Raw genomic sequence first — 12,643 nt, 5'->3', positions numbered from 1 at the left:
AAACCTACGAATTCTTGAGGACACCAGGAATACTCCACACTCCGGAAGGTCTGGATCCACTCCGCATTAGTAGATCCTCGAACCGCAAGATTGATGCCTGAAGAAACTAGATAATTAATGTATTAGATTCACATGCCACATATCTAAAAATAGAAATTTGTTCAATTGCCACCGCCCCTTACCCCAGTCAGTCAGCATGTAGACTGCCATGCGAGTGGCTGTGATTAACTATCTATTCGCCAATAATGCAATAACGGAAAAGTTGTGACACATTGAAACACACACACACCCCCTTTTAGTATTTTAACCGTTTGTAAAAAACTTTATCTCATTGTTCTGCATTAAGTTACACCCCCTTTCAATGTTATCGAATTTTGCCCATTCTAGTCAACCCATCTACTTAAAGCATTTCTCCAAGGTTGATATTTTATAATTTGGAGATGTTATTTTTAAAACATAGACATCCTTAGGTCGCTGGTTCGAATCCGGCTCGAAGGACCAAATGTTAGGTTCATCCAATTGTAGGTTTATCCTTAGGTTTTTCCGTATTCAGCTTTCAATAAAAAAGGCATCTGTAGTCATATCTGCATTTAATTCTTGCAAGAGAGAATACATCCATCCGCGTCTCCGGCCAAGATCATTCTAACAACTCGAAGTCCGTTTCGCTAATTTAATCATAAGATTTTCACGCCATGCCCCACAGAAGTCTAAACATTCGTAGAGTCTCGCAACAATTTTGTACAGTTATCAAAACAATTGTAGGACCTGTCGAATCTTCTCACAACAATGTTGTACAGTTATCAAAACAATCGTAGGACCTGTCGAATCTTCCCAAGCGAGTTTCGATGCGAACCCTTCAGCGAAGAGGGGCTTCCCAAAACAGTCCTTGGTTCCCAAGAGCGCTTGTTGTGAGTCCATCTTCCGAAGCCGAAAACAGTCCTCAGTTCCCAAGAGCACCTGTCGTGAGTCCTCCTTCCGAAGCCGAAAACAGTCTTCAGTTCCCAAGAGCACCTCTCGTGAGTCCTCCGAAGCCGAAAACAGTTCGCAGTTCCCAAGAGCAATTGTTTTGAGACCTCTCCCTGCCCATGGCCATTCCCTGTCCTCTCGATGTGAACCACAGTTCTTACTTTAGCAAGGCATGCATTAAAATGGCTTTTATTAATGCCAATAACTCTAACATAAAAGCACAGCGTTCAACACATATATATATATATTGTTTAATATTGTTACACATTCAGGATGAGCATTACTATTCCTAACTATTCCGGACATTCTGACTGACAAACTCTCCCACCTTGGACTATCCTCTTCAATCTGCTGCTGGATAAAGGACTTCTTGACCAACCGACCACAGACTGTTAGACTTGGTCCCCACCTCTCTTCCTCCATTACACTAAGCACTGGCTCCCCTCAAGGCTGTGTACTGAGTCCTCTTCTGTACTCCCTGTACACCCACGACTGTACACCCACCCACCAGTCTAACACCATCATCAAATTCGCTGACGACACCACTGTGGTCGGACTCATCTCAGGAGGGGATGAGTCGGCTTACAGAGATGAGGTCAACAATTTGTCTTCGTGGTGCTCGGTGAACAATCTCACACTGAACACCACGAAAACTAAAGAAATCCTGGACTTTCGCAAACACGACACAGATCTGGCCCCACTCCTCATAAATGGAGTATGTGTAGACAGGGTCCAGTCCTTTAAATTCCTGGGGGTCCACGTCACGGACAAGCTCTCATGGTCTACAAACACCACGGCAGTGGTGAAGAAGGCTCAGACACGACTCCATTTCCTCAGGGTACTTAGGAAGAACAACTTGGCCACCAATCTTCTGAGAACCTTCTATAGAACCACTGTAGAGAGCATCCTGGTGTACGGCATCACAGTGTGGTACGCTGGAAGCACGGCGGCAGACAAAAAGGCCATGCAGAAAGTGATTAACACTGCCCAGAGGATTGTCGGCTACTCTCTGCCCTCACTTGAAGACATTGCCAGCCCTCGTTACCTCAGCAGAGCCAAGAACATCATAGGGGACCCTTACCACCCTGGTCACAATCTGTTCCAGCTGCTGCCCTCTGGCAGACGCTATAGGTCCCACAAAGCACGGACAAATAGGCTTAAGGACAGTTTTTTCCCCACATCCATCAGGAATCTAAACTCGCGCTAACACAACACACATTCCCCTCTGCGGTATATGAACAGATGTTTGGTTGGTGATCTGCCTCCTACTAGCTGACTGAGGAAAGGTAAGTGGAAGACAGTGAGAGGTAAGCGCGAGGTAAGCGACCTGTATCCTCAACAGCGGAATGACAAATTACAAGTCCGTAACTTACACTTATTATATAATCGGACATAGGCCATGTCGTCATTACCACAACACAAAAAAAGCCTACTTGTCATCACACGCAGAAACTGCGTGTGACGAAATTGATGGTGCTTCTCCATAAGCTACGTTAAATCGGCAAGAGACCTAAATAAGTGTAAGTTACGGACTTGTAATTTGTCGTTCCGCTGTTGTGGATACAGGTCGCTTACCTCTCGATTACATACAGGTCGCTTACCTCTCGATTACCGCACACTGTCTGCCACTTACCTTCCTTCAAGTCAGCTAGCAGGAGGCAGATCACCAACCAAACATCTATTCATATGCCGCAGAAGGGAATGTGTGTATGTTAGCGCGAGTTTAGATGTCTGATGGATGTGGGGAAAAAACTGTCCTTAAGCCTATTTGTCCGAGCTTTGTGGGACCTATAGCGTCTGCCAGAGGGCAGCAGCTGGAACAGATTGTGACCAGGGTGGTAAGGGTCCCCTATGATGTGCTTGGCTCTGCTGAGGTAACGCGGGCTGGCAATGTCTTCAAGTGAGGGCAGAGAGCAGCCGACAATCCTCTGGGCAGTGTTAATCACTTTCTGCATGGCCTTTTTGTCTGCCGCCGTGCTTCCAGCGTACCACACTGTGATGCCGTACGCCAGGATGCTCTCTACAGTGGTTCTATAGAAGGTTCTCAGAAGATTGGAGCCCAAGTTGTTCTTCCTGAGTACCCTGAGGAAATGGAGTCGTGTCTGAGCCTTCTTCACCACTGCCGTGGTGTTAGTAGACCATGAGAGCTTGTCCGTGACGTGGACCCCCAGGAATTTAAAGGACTGGACCCTGTCTACACATACTCCATTTATGAGGAGTGGGGCCAGATCTGTGCCGTGTTTGCGAAAGTCCAAGATTATTTCTTTAGTTTTCGTGGTGTTCAGTGTGAGATTGTTCACCGAGCACCACGAAGACAAATTGTTGACCTCATCTCTGTAAGCCGACTCATCCCCTCCTGAGATGAGTCCGACCACAGTGGTGTCGTCAGCGAATTTGATGATGGCGTTAGACTGGTGGGTGGGTGCACAGTCGTAGGTGTACAGGGAGTACAGAAGAGGACTCAGTACACAGCCTTGAGGGGAGCCAGTGCTTAGTGTAATGGAGGAAGAGAGGTGGGGACCAAGTCTAACAGTCTGTGGGCGGTTGGTCAAGAAGTCCTTTATCCAGCAGCAGATTGAAGAGGATAGTCCAAGGTGGGAGAGTTTGTCAGTCAGAATGTCCGGTTTTATGGTATTGAAGGCTGAGCTGTAGTCAATGAAGAGCATCCTCACGTAGTTCCCAGGGTGTTCCAGATGGCTCAGTGCTGTATGAAGAGCAATGGCAATAGCATCATCAGTGGACCTGTTTGCCCTATAAGCAAACTGGTGAGGGTCAATTGAGGGAGAGATTGTATTCCTGATATGGCGGGCTACCAACTTTTCAAAGCACTTCATGATCACAGGCGTGAGGGCAACAGGCCTATAATCATTCATGCTGCCAATGGTTGGCTTTTTGGGGACAGGGATGATGGTGGCAGATTTCAGACAAGATGGAATGATGGATAGTTGCAGGGAACAATTGAAAATATTTGTGAAGACTCCAGCCAGCTGGTCAGCACAGGCTTTGAGCACCTTCCCAGGTACTCCGTCAGGGCCCGCAGCCTTCCTGGTGTTCACAGACCGCATTACCAGTCTCACTTCCTGTTCCCGGAACGTCAGTGTATTGCTGCAGGGTGGTGGTGGGGGTGTTGAGACTGGGCCTGATTTGTCAGTCTCAAAGCGGGCAAAGAAACGGTTCAAATTCTCCGCTAGTGAGGCATCTGCATTAACAGACATAGTATTGTTGTTGTAGTTGGTAATATGTCGTATTCCTTGCCACATCTTCTTTGGGTTATTTTCTGTGAAGTGCTCCTCAATTTTTTTGGTATATGCTGCCTTGGCCTTTTTAATGCCTCTTTTCAGCTCAGCTCTGGCAGCGCTATATTTTAACTTGTCCCCTGATCTAAAGGCGGAATTACGGCATTTGATGAGTGCCTGTGTCTCATTGGTCATCCAGGGTTTTTGGTTAGGAAAAACCCGTATTCGTTTATCTATAGTGACGTTGTCGATGCAGTTTTTTATGTAAGAAAGAACAGAGTCCGTGTAGTCCTGGAGGTTGTCGTGTACAAAAAGTTCCCAGTTGGTGCGGGAAAAGCAGTCCTGCAGCTGAGAGAGTGCGTTGTCGGGCCAAGTTTTTATTGTCTTTATTTGTGGCGTTGTTTGCCTCCGGAGTGGAGTGTAAGCGGGGGTGAGAGATAGGCAGAGGTGGTCTGATCCAGCTAGGTGAGGTAGGGAAGTGGCTTTATAAGCATGTTTGATGTTAGAATAGACATGGTCAAGAGTTTTGTCTCCTCTAGTATTACAATTGACGTATTGAATAAACTTAGGTAAAACAGTCTTTAAACACGCCTTGTTGAAATCACCAGCGACAATAAAAACTCCATCGGGGTGAGCAAGCTGTTGTTTGTTAACAGCCGCTAGCAGGAGGTTAAGTGCCGTGTTAACGTTAGCATTCGGAGGTATATAGATAGCCGTTGCTATGACGACGGTAAGCTCTCTTGGAAGATAATAGGGCCTACATCGTATTGCTAATAACTCTAAATCCGGGGAACAGTGAGTGTCAATAATTTTACTGTCGCAACACCATTCATTATGTACATACATGCACAGTCCGCCGCCCTTGCTTTTGCCTGTTAATACTTTAGAACGGTCGTTGCGAAAAAGCGTTCGGCTAGCTAGCGATACCGCCGCGTCGGGGATATGCGGGTGTAGCCACGTTTCGGAGATGATAATAATATTACAGTTTCTAACAAAGCTGTTGGTAGCAATACGAAGTTCCAACTCATCCATTTTGTGGGTGATGGATCGGGCGTTGGTCAAAAGGATACTTGGAAGCGGAGCTCGGTGTGGTTGATGTTTCAGCTTAGCAGCAAGGCCCCCCCCCGGCATCCTCGCTTCTGTTTCCTGTCCCTTCTCCGCCTGCGACGTGCTTTTGGTGGGCTGGCTAGCCACGGAGATCCCGGAGAGTGTGTTAAGAAATCGGATGTATCGCATATCCTTCGGATAGTGAGTAAATCCTGGCGACTGTAAGATAACGAACGACACCGAACTGGAGAGCTTAGAGCCGCAGCGTCAGTGCGCGCCGCCATCTTTTGCCGATTAAACGTAGCTTATGGAGAAGCACCATCAATTTCGTCACACGCAGTTTCTGCATGTGATGACAAGTAGGCTTTTGTGTTGTGATAATGACAACAGGGCCTATGTCCGATTATTATTATTATTATTATTATTATAAGCAAATATATTGATTAATATAGTAAGCATGTTTATAATAAGGCTTTCTATTCCTAAGTAAGCATTGCAAACACATTTATAATAATGATTATTCCAACAATGACCACTGGTATTTGTTACTCTATGAGTAGATCGTGAATTACAACCATTAAAAATGTTTTTCAATTAAGATGTCTTGTTTTTGGTGTTTTTTCAGAGGTTGAAACGAACAAATTTGTATTGTGTTTATTTCTATAGGGAAAAATTGATTATAGATACGAGTAAATTGACATATGAGCTTGGTCCCGGAACGCATTAAGCTCGTATTTCAAGGTATTACTGTACAGTGGTACCTCGTCATACAAAATTCTTGTCTTACGAGGGAAATTTCGATCGAATAATTCACCCGTCATGCGATCAAAATTTCGTGATGCGACCAAGCCAGGTCTTTTTTGCATATCTTTCGTGTATAACAATATCTACGAGCACGGAACGATTAAATCAGACGAGTTTCTCATACGACCAGGAAACGCACAACGCGCGGGCAAAAAGAGGGCTTTCTGGATAATGAAGTATACTCGTGCACACAACACCCATAGGCAATGGCAACCTTTCTCAGAATAAAACTTCATTACCCACAATCAATACGTGGGTAAGCTCAACTATTGTATTTCCTGTTATTCTTTCTAAGTAAAGAAGCTCCCGCGATCGTTCTTTAAAGACTATTCTCGTTGGCAAGTGGTCGTGCGTTATCCTATTGTGATGACATTTGTATGCGACATTATCGAAATATTTTGAAGGGAATACGTAGTACAACAGCAAACAGCCTATCGATAGCGATAGACAAAAACAAACAACTCTTGATGCGTTCGTTTTGAAGACTTCGGCGGAGCGGCCAGGTGGTGTCAACCCGTAGAACTACGTAAGGTAAAAAAGATTACAACAAATTTAGAATTTAGTTTTGTTTGAAGTTACAAACATTGAGTGTCTGTATATAGTTATCCAAGTGAATTTAAATTTGTTCGTTTACGAGTGCATTGTTGCCGTGGATAAAGCCCCCCCCCCCCGAACAGGCACGTAGCTCCAAGCAAAAGAGTGTGTATGTGTATATATACAAGAATATTGAATAAAAAATATAAAACATTGACAGCACATTGTAGTACGAAATATATCCAGCGGGGGCAGTACATTTTGAGATGGCTTCCACTGTAAAGTAACAGGATTGTCAATTTGATGCACAAAAGAAAAAACAAACCTGCACAACTTGACGAGATCCACACCTGTCTTATCCCACATCTTCCAGGTATATTTAACAGGTATATTTCTGCGTATCTCGAACTCCAAAGAGTTATCAATTAAACAACTACTACTTTGTCTTCATTTGTTCTCACGTCACGGCTGCAAGAAATGACTCCACAGTGCAAAGAAACTGATGGGGAAATATCTTTTATTTTTATTCATCTGGACTCCAAGGTTTGGAGGAATATATGCCCTCCCTGTTGACATCCAGCCAAGCACCGACTCCCTGCAGTCGCTCCTCAAACACGGCTGGGATCATTCCGTCGGGAGTACCGTCGGCCCCACATTTAGGAAGTAGTTACCTCCTAGTGCTAGTCTGAACTAGATCCTAAAAAAAAGAAGAGTACATTTGAAAAAAGAGGACTTGTTTTTTTAGCATGAATTCAACGACCACTATCAGCGTTTTTAGCTGGGCTCGTCGTCTTTTGAACGAAAATACTTTTTCATATTTTAGTCATTTCAAAATGTGCTAGTCTTCGTTTCGTTTACTGAAAATGTTAGCACCTACAAAAATGTAAAGGATTTTTCTCTTAAAATACATCAAAGGTTTCAATCTCGATTAAACATTGACAAATGCATGTCTTACAAAGTTCAAATATGGTGCTGCTGCTTAATAAAAATATTCCTGAATACTCTTCCCGTGACATATAGAGCAGTTATGAGCACAAACACGTTGAAATACTATCTTAAACTAGGCACTCAAAAATGAAATATGCATCTTCAAATTATAACCGACTATTTACTGAAAGAATCTTTACATCTATTATATCTTAAAATTACTTGTTACCTGTTAAAATGACTTGTTGTCTGTGGTCTCCAAAAAGGTCAACGTATTCCACTCTTCTTCTTTAAAATGCGACCTTCTTCGGGCCGTTCCCAAAAACCGAGCCAAAATGTACTGCCCCCGCTGGACATATTTCTAAATACAAGTACGTACTACAATATGCTGCCAATGTTTTATATGTTTTATTCAATATTCTTATATATGTACACATTCACACTCTTTTGCTTGGAGCTACGGGCCTGACACTGAGAAAAAAAAACACAATGAGAAACATCCCCAATTTATTTGTTTAATAAAATAATAAATTAAACACTTTAATTTTTTCACACACACAGTTTACAAGAAATTGCAATTAATATACGTTGGATTAAATTTATGATATGTTAGAGCAGGGGTCGGGAACCTTTTTGAAAGAGAGAGCCATAAACAATTCCTATTTTCAAATGTTATTCATTGAGAGCCATACTCACAATTTATAAGTCAACATACATGAAAATGTGCCAATTATTTAGTCATTTTACCACTTCTAAAATACAAAAAGTCTTTGAATTATTTTCATAACATTTTTACGCTGTTGCTAATCAATGAATATCAGAGTATCAATGAGAGAATAGATGCAGAAGACTCTAATGAAAAAAACATGTCAATGACGTGACGTTCCTATTGGTGCGTTCGGGACTTGGCTCTCTCACCACCGGTTTCCATATTTTAGCTCGGAGCCATATGCAACCATCAAAAGAGCCACATGTGGCTCCCGAGCCATAGGTTCCCTACCCCTGTGTTAGAGAAAAGACCGGTCAAATAGCATCTCACTTTTAGTTCTAGTGATGTGTGCCAATAAGAACAATATTTTAATTTTAAATAATTTCCCATTATTTTAGGAAATATATATATTCAAAATGATTTGCTGAGAACCTTAATTCAAAGATTAATCTCGACGTTTCTATTTCTTCTGTCACGTACTGTTCTTAAATAATTTCCCATTATTTTAGGAAATATATATTCAAATTGATTTGCTGAGAACCTTAATTCAAAGATTAATCTCAACGTTTTCTATGCTGGTGTAAATTTCAATTTCTTCTGTCACCTACTGTTCTGCGTGTGTTTGGCCGTGAATAAATCCCCTTGTTGTTCCTAAATGAATGTTATCTGTAACGGGCCGTATATGGCCCGCGGGCCGAAGTTGAAAAACATGTACACACACGATCCGGGGGCGGGGCGAGCGCGCGAATCCCGTTTCGGCGAAACGTCCGTTCGGCGAAACGTCCATTCGGAGAACTGTCCGTCGGCGAAGCGACTCGTCCGGTCACGGTTTGCTTCTGTATACGAAACACTTTGGCCAAACGATACATTTCCTGTATCGGTCACGTGGTTCTTCCTTAAAGCAATACACGCCCAAATACGGGCTTTCTCTCTTGAGCTATCGGCACGCTATAGACGCACCAGTGTCGCTCGTTCCATAACTATTTATAATTAAAACCTGTTTTAGCTTAGCCTAGCTAGCAGCTAGCAAAGAAACAATTTTTTGGACCCCTTCCGTGAAGACCGTTAAACTTTTCAGAATAAGAGCAAAACATGGTCTGCAGGAAATGCAGGGTTCTGCGGTTACTTTCGCATTTTTCGGATTTTAAACAAAAATGTCTTTCAAGGTGATAGACAATCTGTTTGGTAAAAGATTGGTTTGTTTGGCTTCGAAATTGGGAATAGAGCAAGATAGTCATTGTTGACCAATTTGTTGATTTCGAAGGGCTCTTAGATAAAGAAAACTAGCTTTTGGAGGATAACATTTTAGTAATACTGTTTTTGAATGGTTGGTTTGTTCAAAATACTTTTTCATTAGAGATTAGCTGGTTAGAGAAAAAGAGATGAGAAAATTTACAATATTATGTCATATTGGTGACAATTTGTGGGTCCCTTATTAAACACTGAAATTTGTCATTAAGGAAATGCCTGGTAGAAGGTTATTTTCTCTAATTTAATTATTGTAGGTTTTAATTGTGGTAACAGTGAGCTACAGAAAATGGCTCTTATCTTAAATTAACATCGTATGGGGTGATTTGTGAATTAGATCTTAAGAAATAAGAATTATTTGGTTGTTAATGATATCAAACATGAAAATAACAATGCAGAAATGTCATTCATAATTAGGTAAATTGTACCTGGCTGGTTTAGATAAAATAATTGATTTAGGATAGGCATAATTTCCCTAGGACTGAAGAGTCATGGAGTGTTTTCAGTGCACGGAAGACATTCCCTGTTTTGTCCTGAGTGGGGGCAATTTGCTTTGGCATGGGTCATATTGATGACTATTAGAATATTAAGGACTGCATAAGCATTGAACAATTGATGACAACCAAATGACGTTGCTTTCTATTGCTTTAAAGGCATACAAATTAAGGGAACTTTAGATTAAACACCAAGAGACACCAAGACACCAAGCGCCTGGTAACCTTCTATAAAACTACTTTGGAGAGCATCCTGGCATACTGCATCACAGTGTGGTACGCTGGAAGCATGGCAGCAGACAAAATTGCCATGCAGAAAGTGATTAACACTGCCCAGAAGATTGTCGGCTGCTCTCTGCCCTAACTGGGAGACATTGCCAGCCCTTGATACCTCAGCAGAGCCAGGAACATCATTGGGGACCCATACCACCCTGGTCACAATCTGTTCCAGCTGCTGCCCTCTGGCAGACGCTACAGGCCTCACAAAGTACGGACAAATAGGCTTAAGGACAGTTTTTTCAACAGCCATCAGGACTCTGAACTTGTGGTAGCACGACTCACAATCCCTTCTGTGTAATAACTTCGGGGTGAGGGACGTTGGGCGGTGATCTGCCTCCTACTGGCTGACTGAAGGTGAGTGAGGAGACAGTTTTTTTTTTTCATTGTTGGCATCTGCGAGGCAAACTTTTTCTGCAGTCGCCGGGATTTGGTTGCGCTCGAGGGTGATGCGATATATCCATCATGGCAGAATGCCAACGAGTCTGAAATTATCACTTATTTGGGCCTTTTGCCGGGAAAGCGCACCTTGTGGACAAACACTACCAATTTCGTCATAATCAGCTGGGTATGATGACAATTAGGCTTTTGTCGAGTCAATGATGATGACAAAGCCTATGTCCGATTATTATTATTATGATACAATATGAAAGAAGACAGACGTTTCTTTTTTTAAATTGAAGTGTGTATTTGAGAAATTTGTAAATTGGGGTTCGGCTGGGTGGATGGGGGTTTATTTTGTTTCATGAATTTTTGGACCAATAGACGCAGTCAACGTCTTCACACATGCAAAATATTGTAATCCACGGGTAGTATTCCCAACTGCAGGCTTTTAAAAATGGAATTGGGAGATAATAAAATGTACACATACCTAAATAGTCTCACATACATTGCAACATCAATAGAATAACATTTGGACACGGAAAATATAAATCACGCCGTGTACTGTAAACAAATGCTCAGCAAAAGTGAGCCCACCTTCTAGTCTGTGAAGAATAACTTTTGCTTGCATTAATTTGCATTCAATTGGGTGGCGGAGACGTGTAAGGTCCTCTTTTACGTCAAAAAGTTCCTCCTGGAACTTTGTTGTTGTTGTTTTTATGGCGGCCATTCCGCACACTTGAATTCGGCTTTTTTGACGACGTGTTGATGGAGACGCTTGTTTTTTTGATAGCAGCTAGCTAGCAAAGCTAAGCTAAATAAAGTCGCACAGTTTTAAGATGGATGACTGATGTTGAATCTGTGAAGTTAATAATGCTAGATACATCTTCAATACTTCAGTTTAGTTAAGTGACTTAAATTAAAAGACAAATTAGATTTTTTTTCCACACAACACACTCGTAAACAGAACAAACACTCCACCCTCACGTTCGCTATCGATGGGCTGTTTGCTGTCGTACTATTCTCTTCAAAATATTCCGAAAATGATGCACACAAATGTCCTCACAATCGGATAACGCACGACCACTTGCCAACGAGCAGCAGTCTCTTATCAGCGATCGCACCGCTGCTCATGGGAGCTTCGGGGGCGCTGGCTAGCGGCTCCTTTTAGCTTGTAGCATCTGTGTTCGCATCCCCTCGAACGGCGCCTATGATAGAGTTGCTACCGGGGATGCTGTTGCGAGCCAGTGCCCCTGATGTTCTTATGAGCAGCCAACGAGAAGTAATATAATACTCCTTGTATTAGATAAAAATAACAGGAAATGCAGCAGCTGAGCTTACCCACGTATTGATTGTGGGCAAAGTTTAATTCTGAGTGCCATTGCCTGTCGGCGTTCTGTGCACGAGTATACTTCATTACCCAGAAAGCCCTCTTTTCCCTGCGCATGCGCATTGTGCGTTTCCTGGTCTGAATAACTCATCCGGTGCTCGTAAATATTGTTATACACGAAAGATATGCAAAAAAAATGCCATGGCCACCTGGCTTGGTCGCATCACGAAATTTTGACCGCATCACGGGCGAATTATTCGATCGAAATTTCCCCCGTAAGACGAGCATTTTGTATGACGAGCGGTCGTATGACGAGGTACCACTGTATTGTTTGGCTTCACGTATTTTTCTTATAAATATGAAAAAAATGTTTTAATATTAATGGGATAATACGTATAACTAAGTGGTATATTCAATAATCCCGATACTCGTATCATTTGTATATTTACATTTTAATACTGTTAAACCTGGCAAAAACTTTGACTTGTGTCTCTATATATTTTAACAGAGTTTATACCCGAATGGCATTTATGAATTAAATAATTTCGTTATTATCTTGGTTGTATTGATTGTATGAGTTTTTAAAACGAAATGACTAAAAAAGATCAGTTGGTTATCATTTTTCCATTGGAGAAAAGGTTTATAATTCACACATTTCCAAAATATGTTTCGTATTTCTATTCTTTTTTTC

The 12,643-nt window shown here is 42.2% G+C and overlaps 1 protein-coding gene and 1 long non-coding RNA gene across 2 annotated transcripts in view; both read right to left on the bottom strand.

Annotated features, from left to right (window-relative positions):
- LOC144065511 (uncharacterized) overlaps positions 1 to 12,643 on the bottom strand; it is a 63,870-nt gene that overhangs the window by 25,555 nt on the left and 25,672 nt on the right. The gene's annotated exons all lie outside the window — the stretch shown is intronic.
- LOC144065666 (uncharacterized) lies at positions 7,088 to 7,879 on the bottom strand. The gene is made up of 2 exons (XR_013297248.1): positions 7,744 to 7,879; positions 7,088 to 7,284 (listed from the first exon to the last, which is right to left on the bottom strand). It is a non-coding gene; the product is annotated as an uncharacterized LOC144065666 (long non-coding RNA).

Source organism: Stigmatopora argus, chromosome 20, assembly GCF_051989625.1.
Source record: "Stigmatopora argus isolate UIUO_Sarg chromosome 20, RoL_Sarg_1.0, whole genome shotgun sequence".
NCBI lineage: Eukaryota > Metazoa > Chordata > Actinopteri > Syngnathiformes > Syngnathidae > Stigmatopora > Stigmatopora argus.
This window is presented reverse-complemented; position numbering and strand designations above follow the sequence as displayed.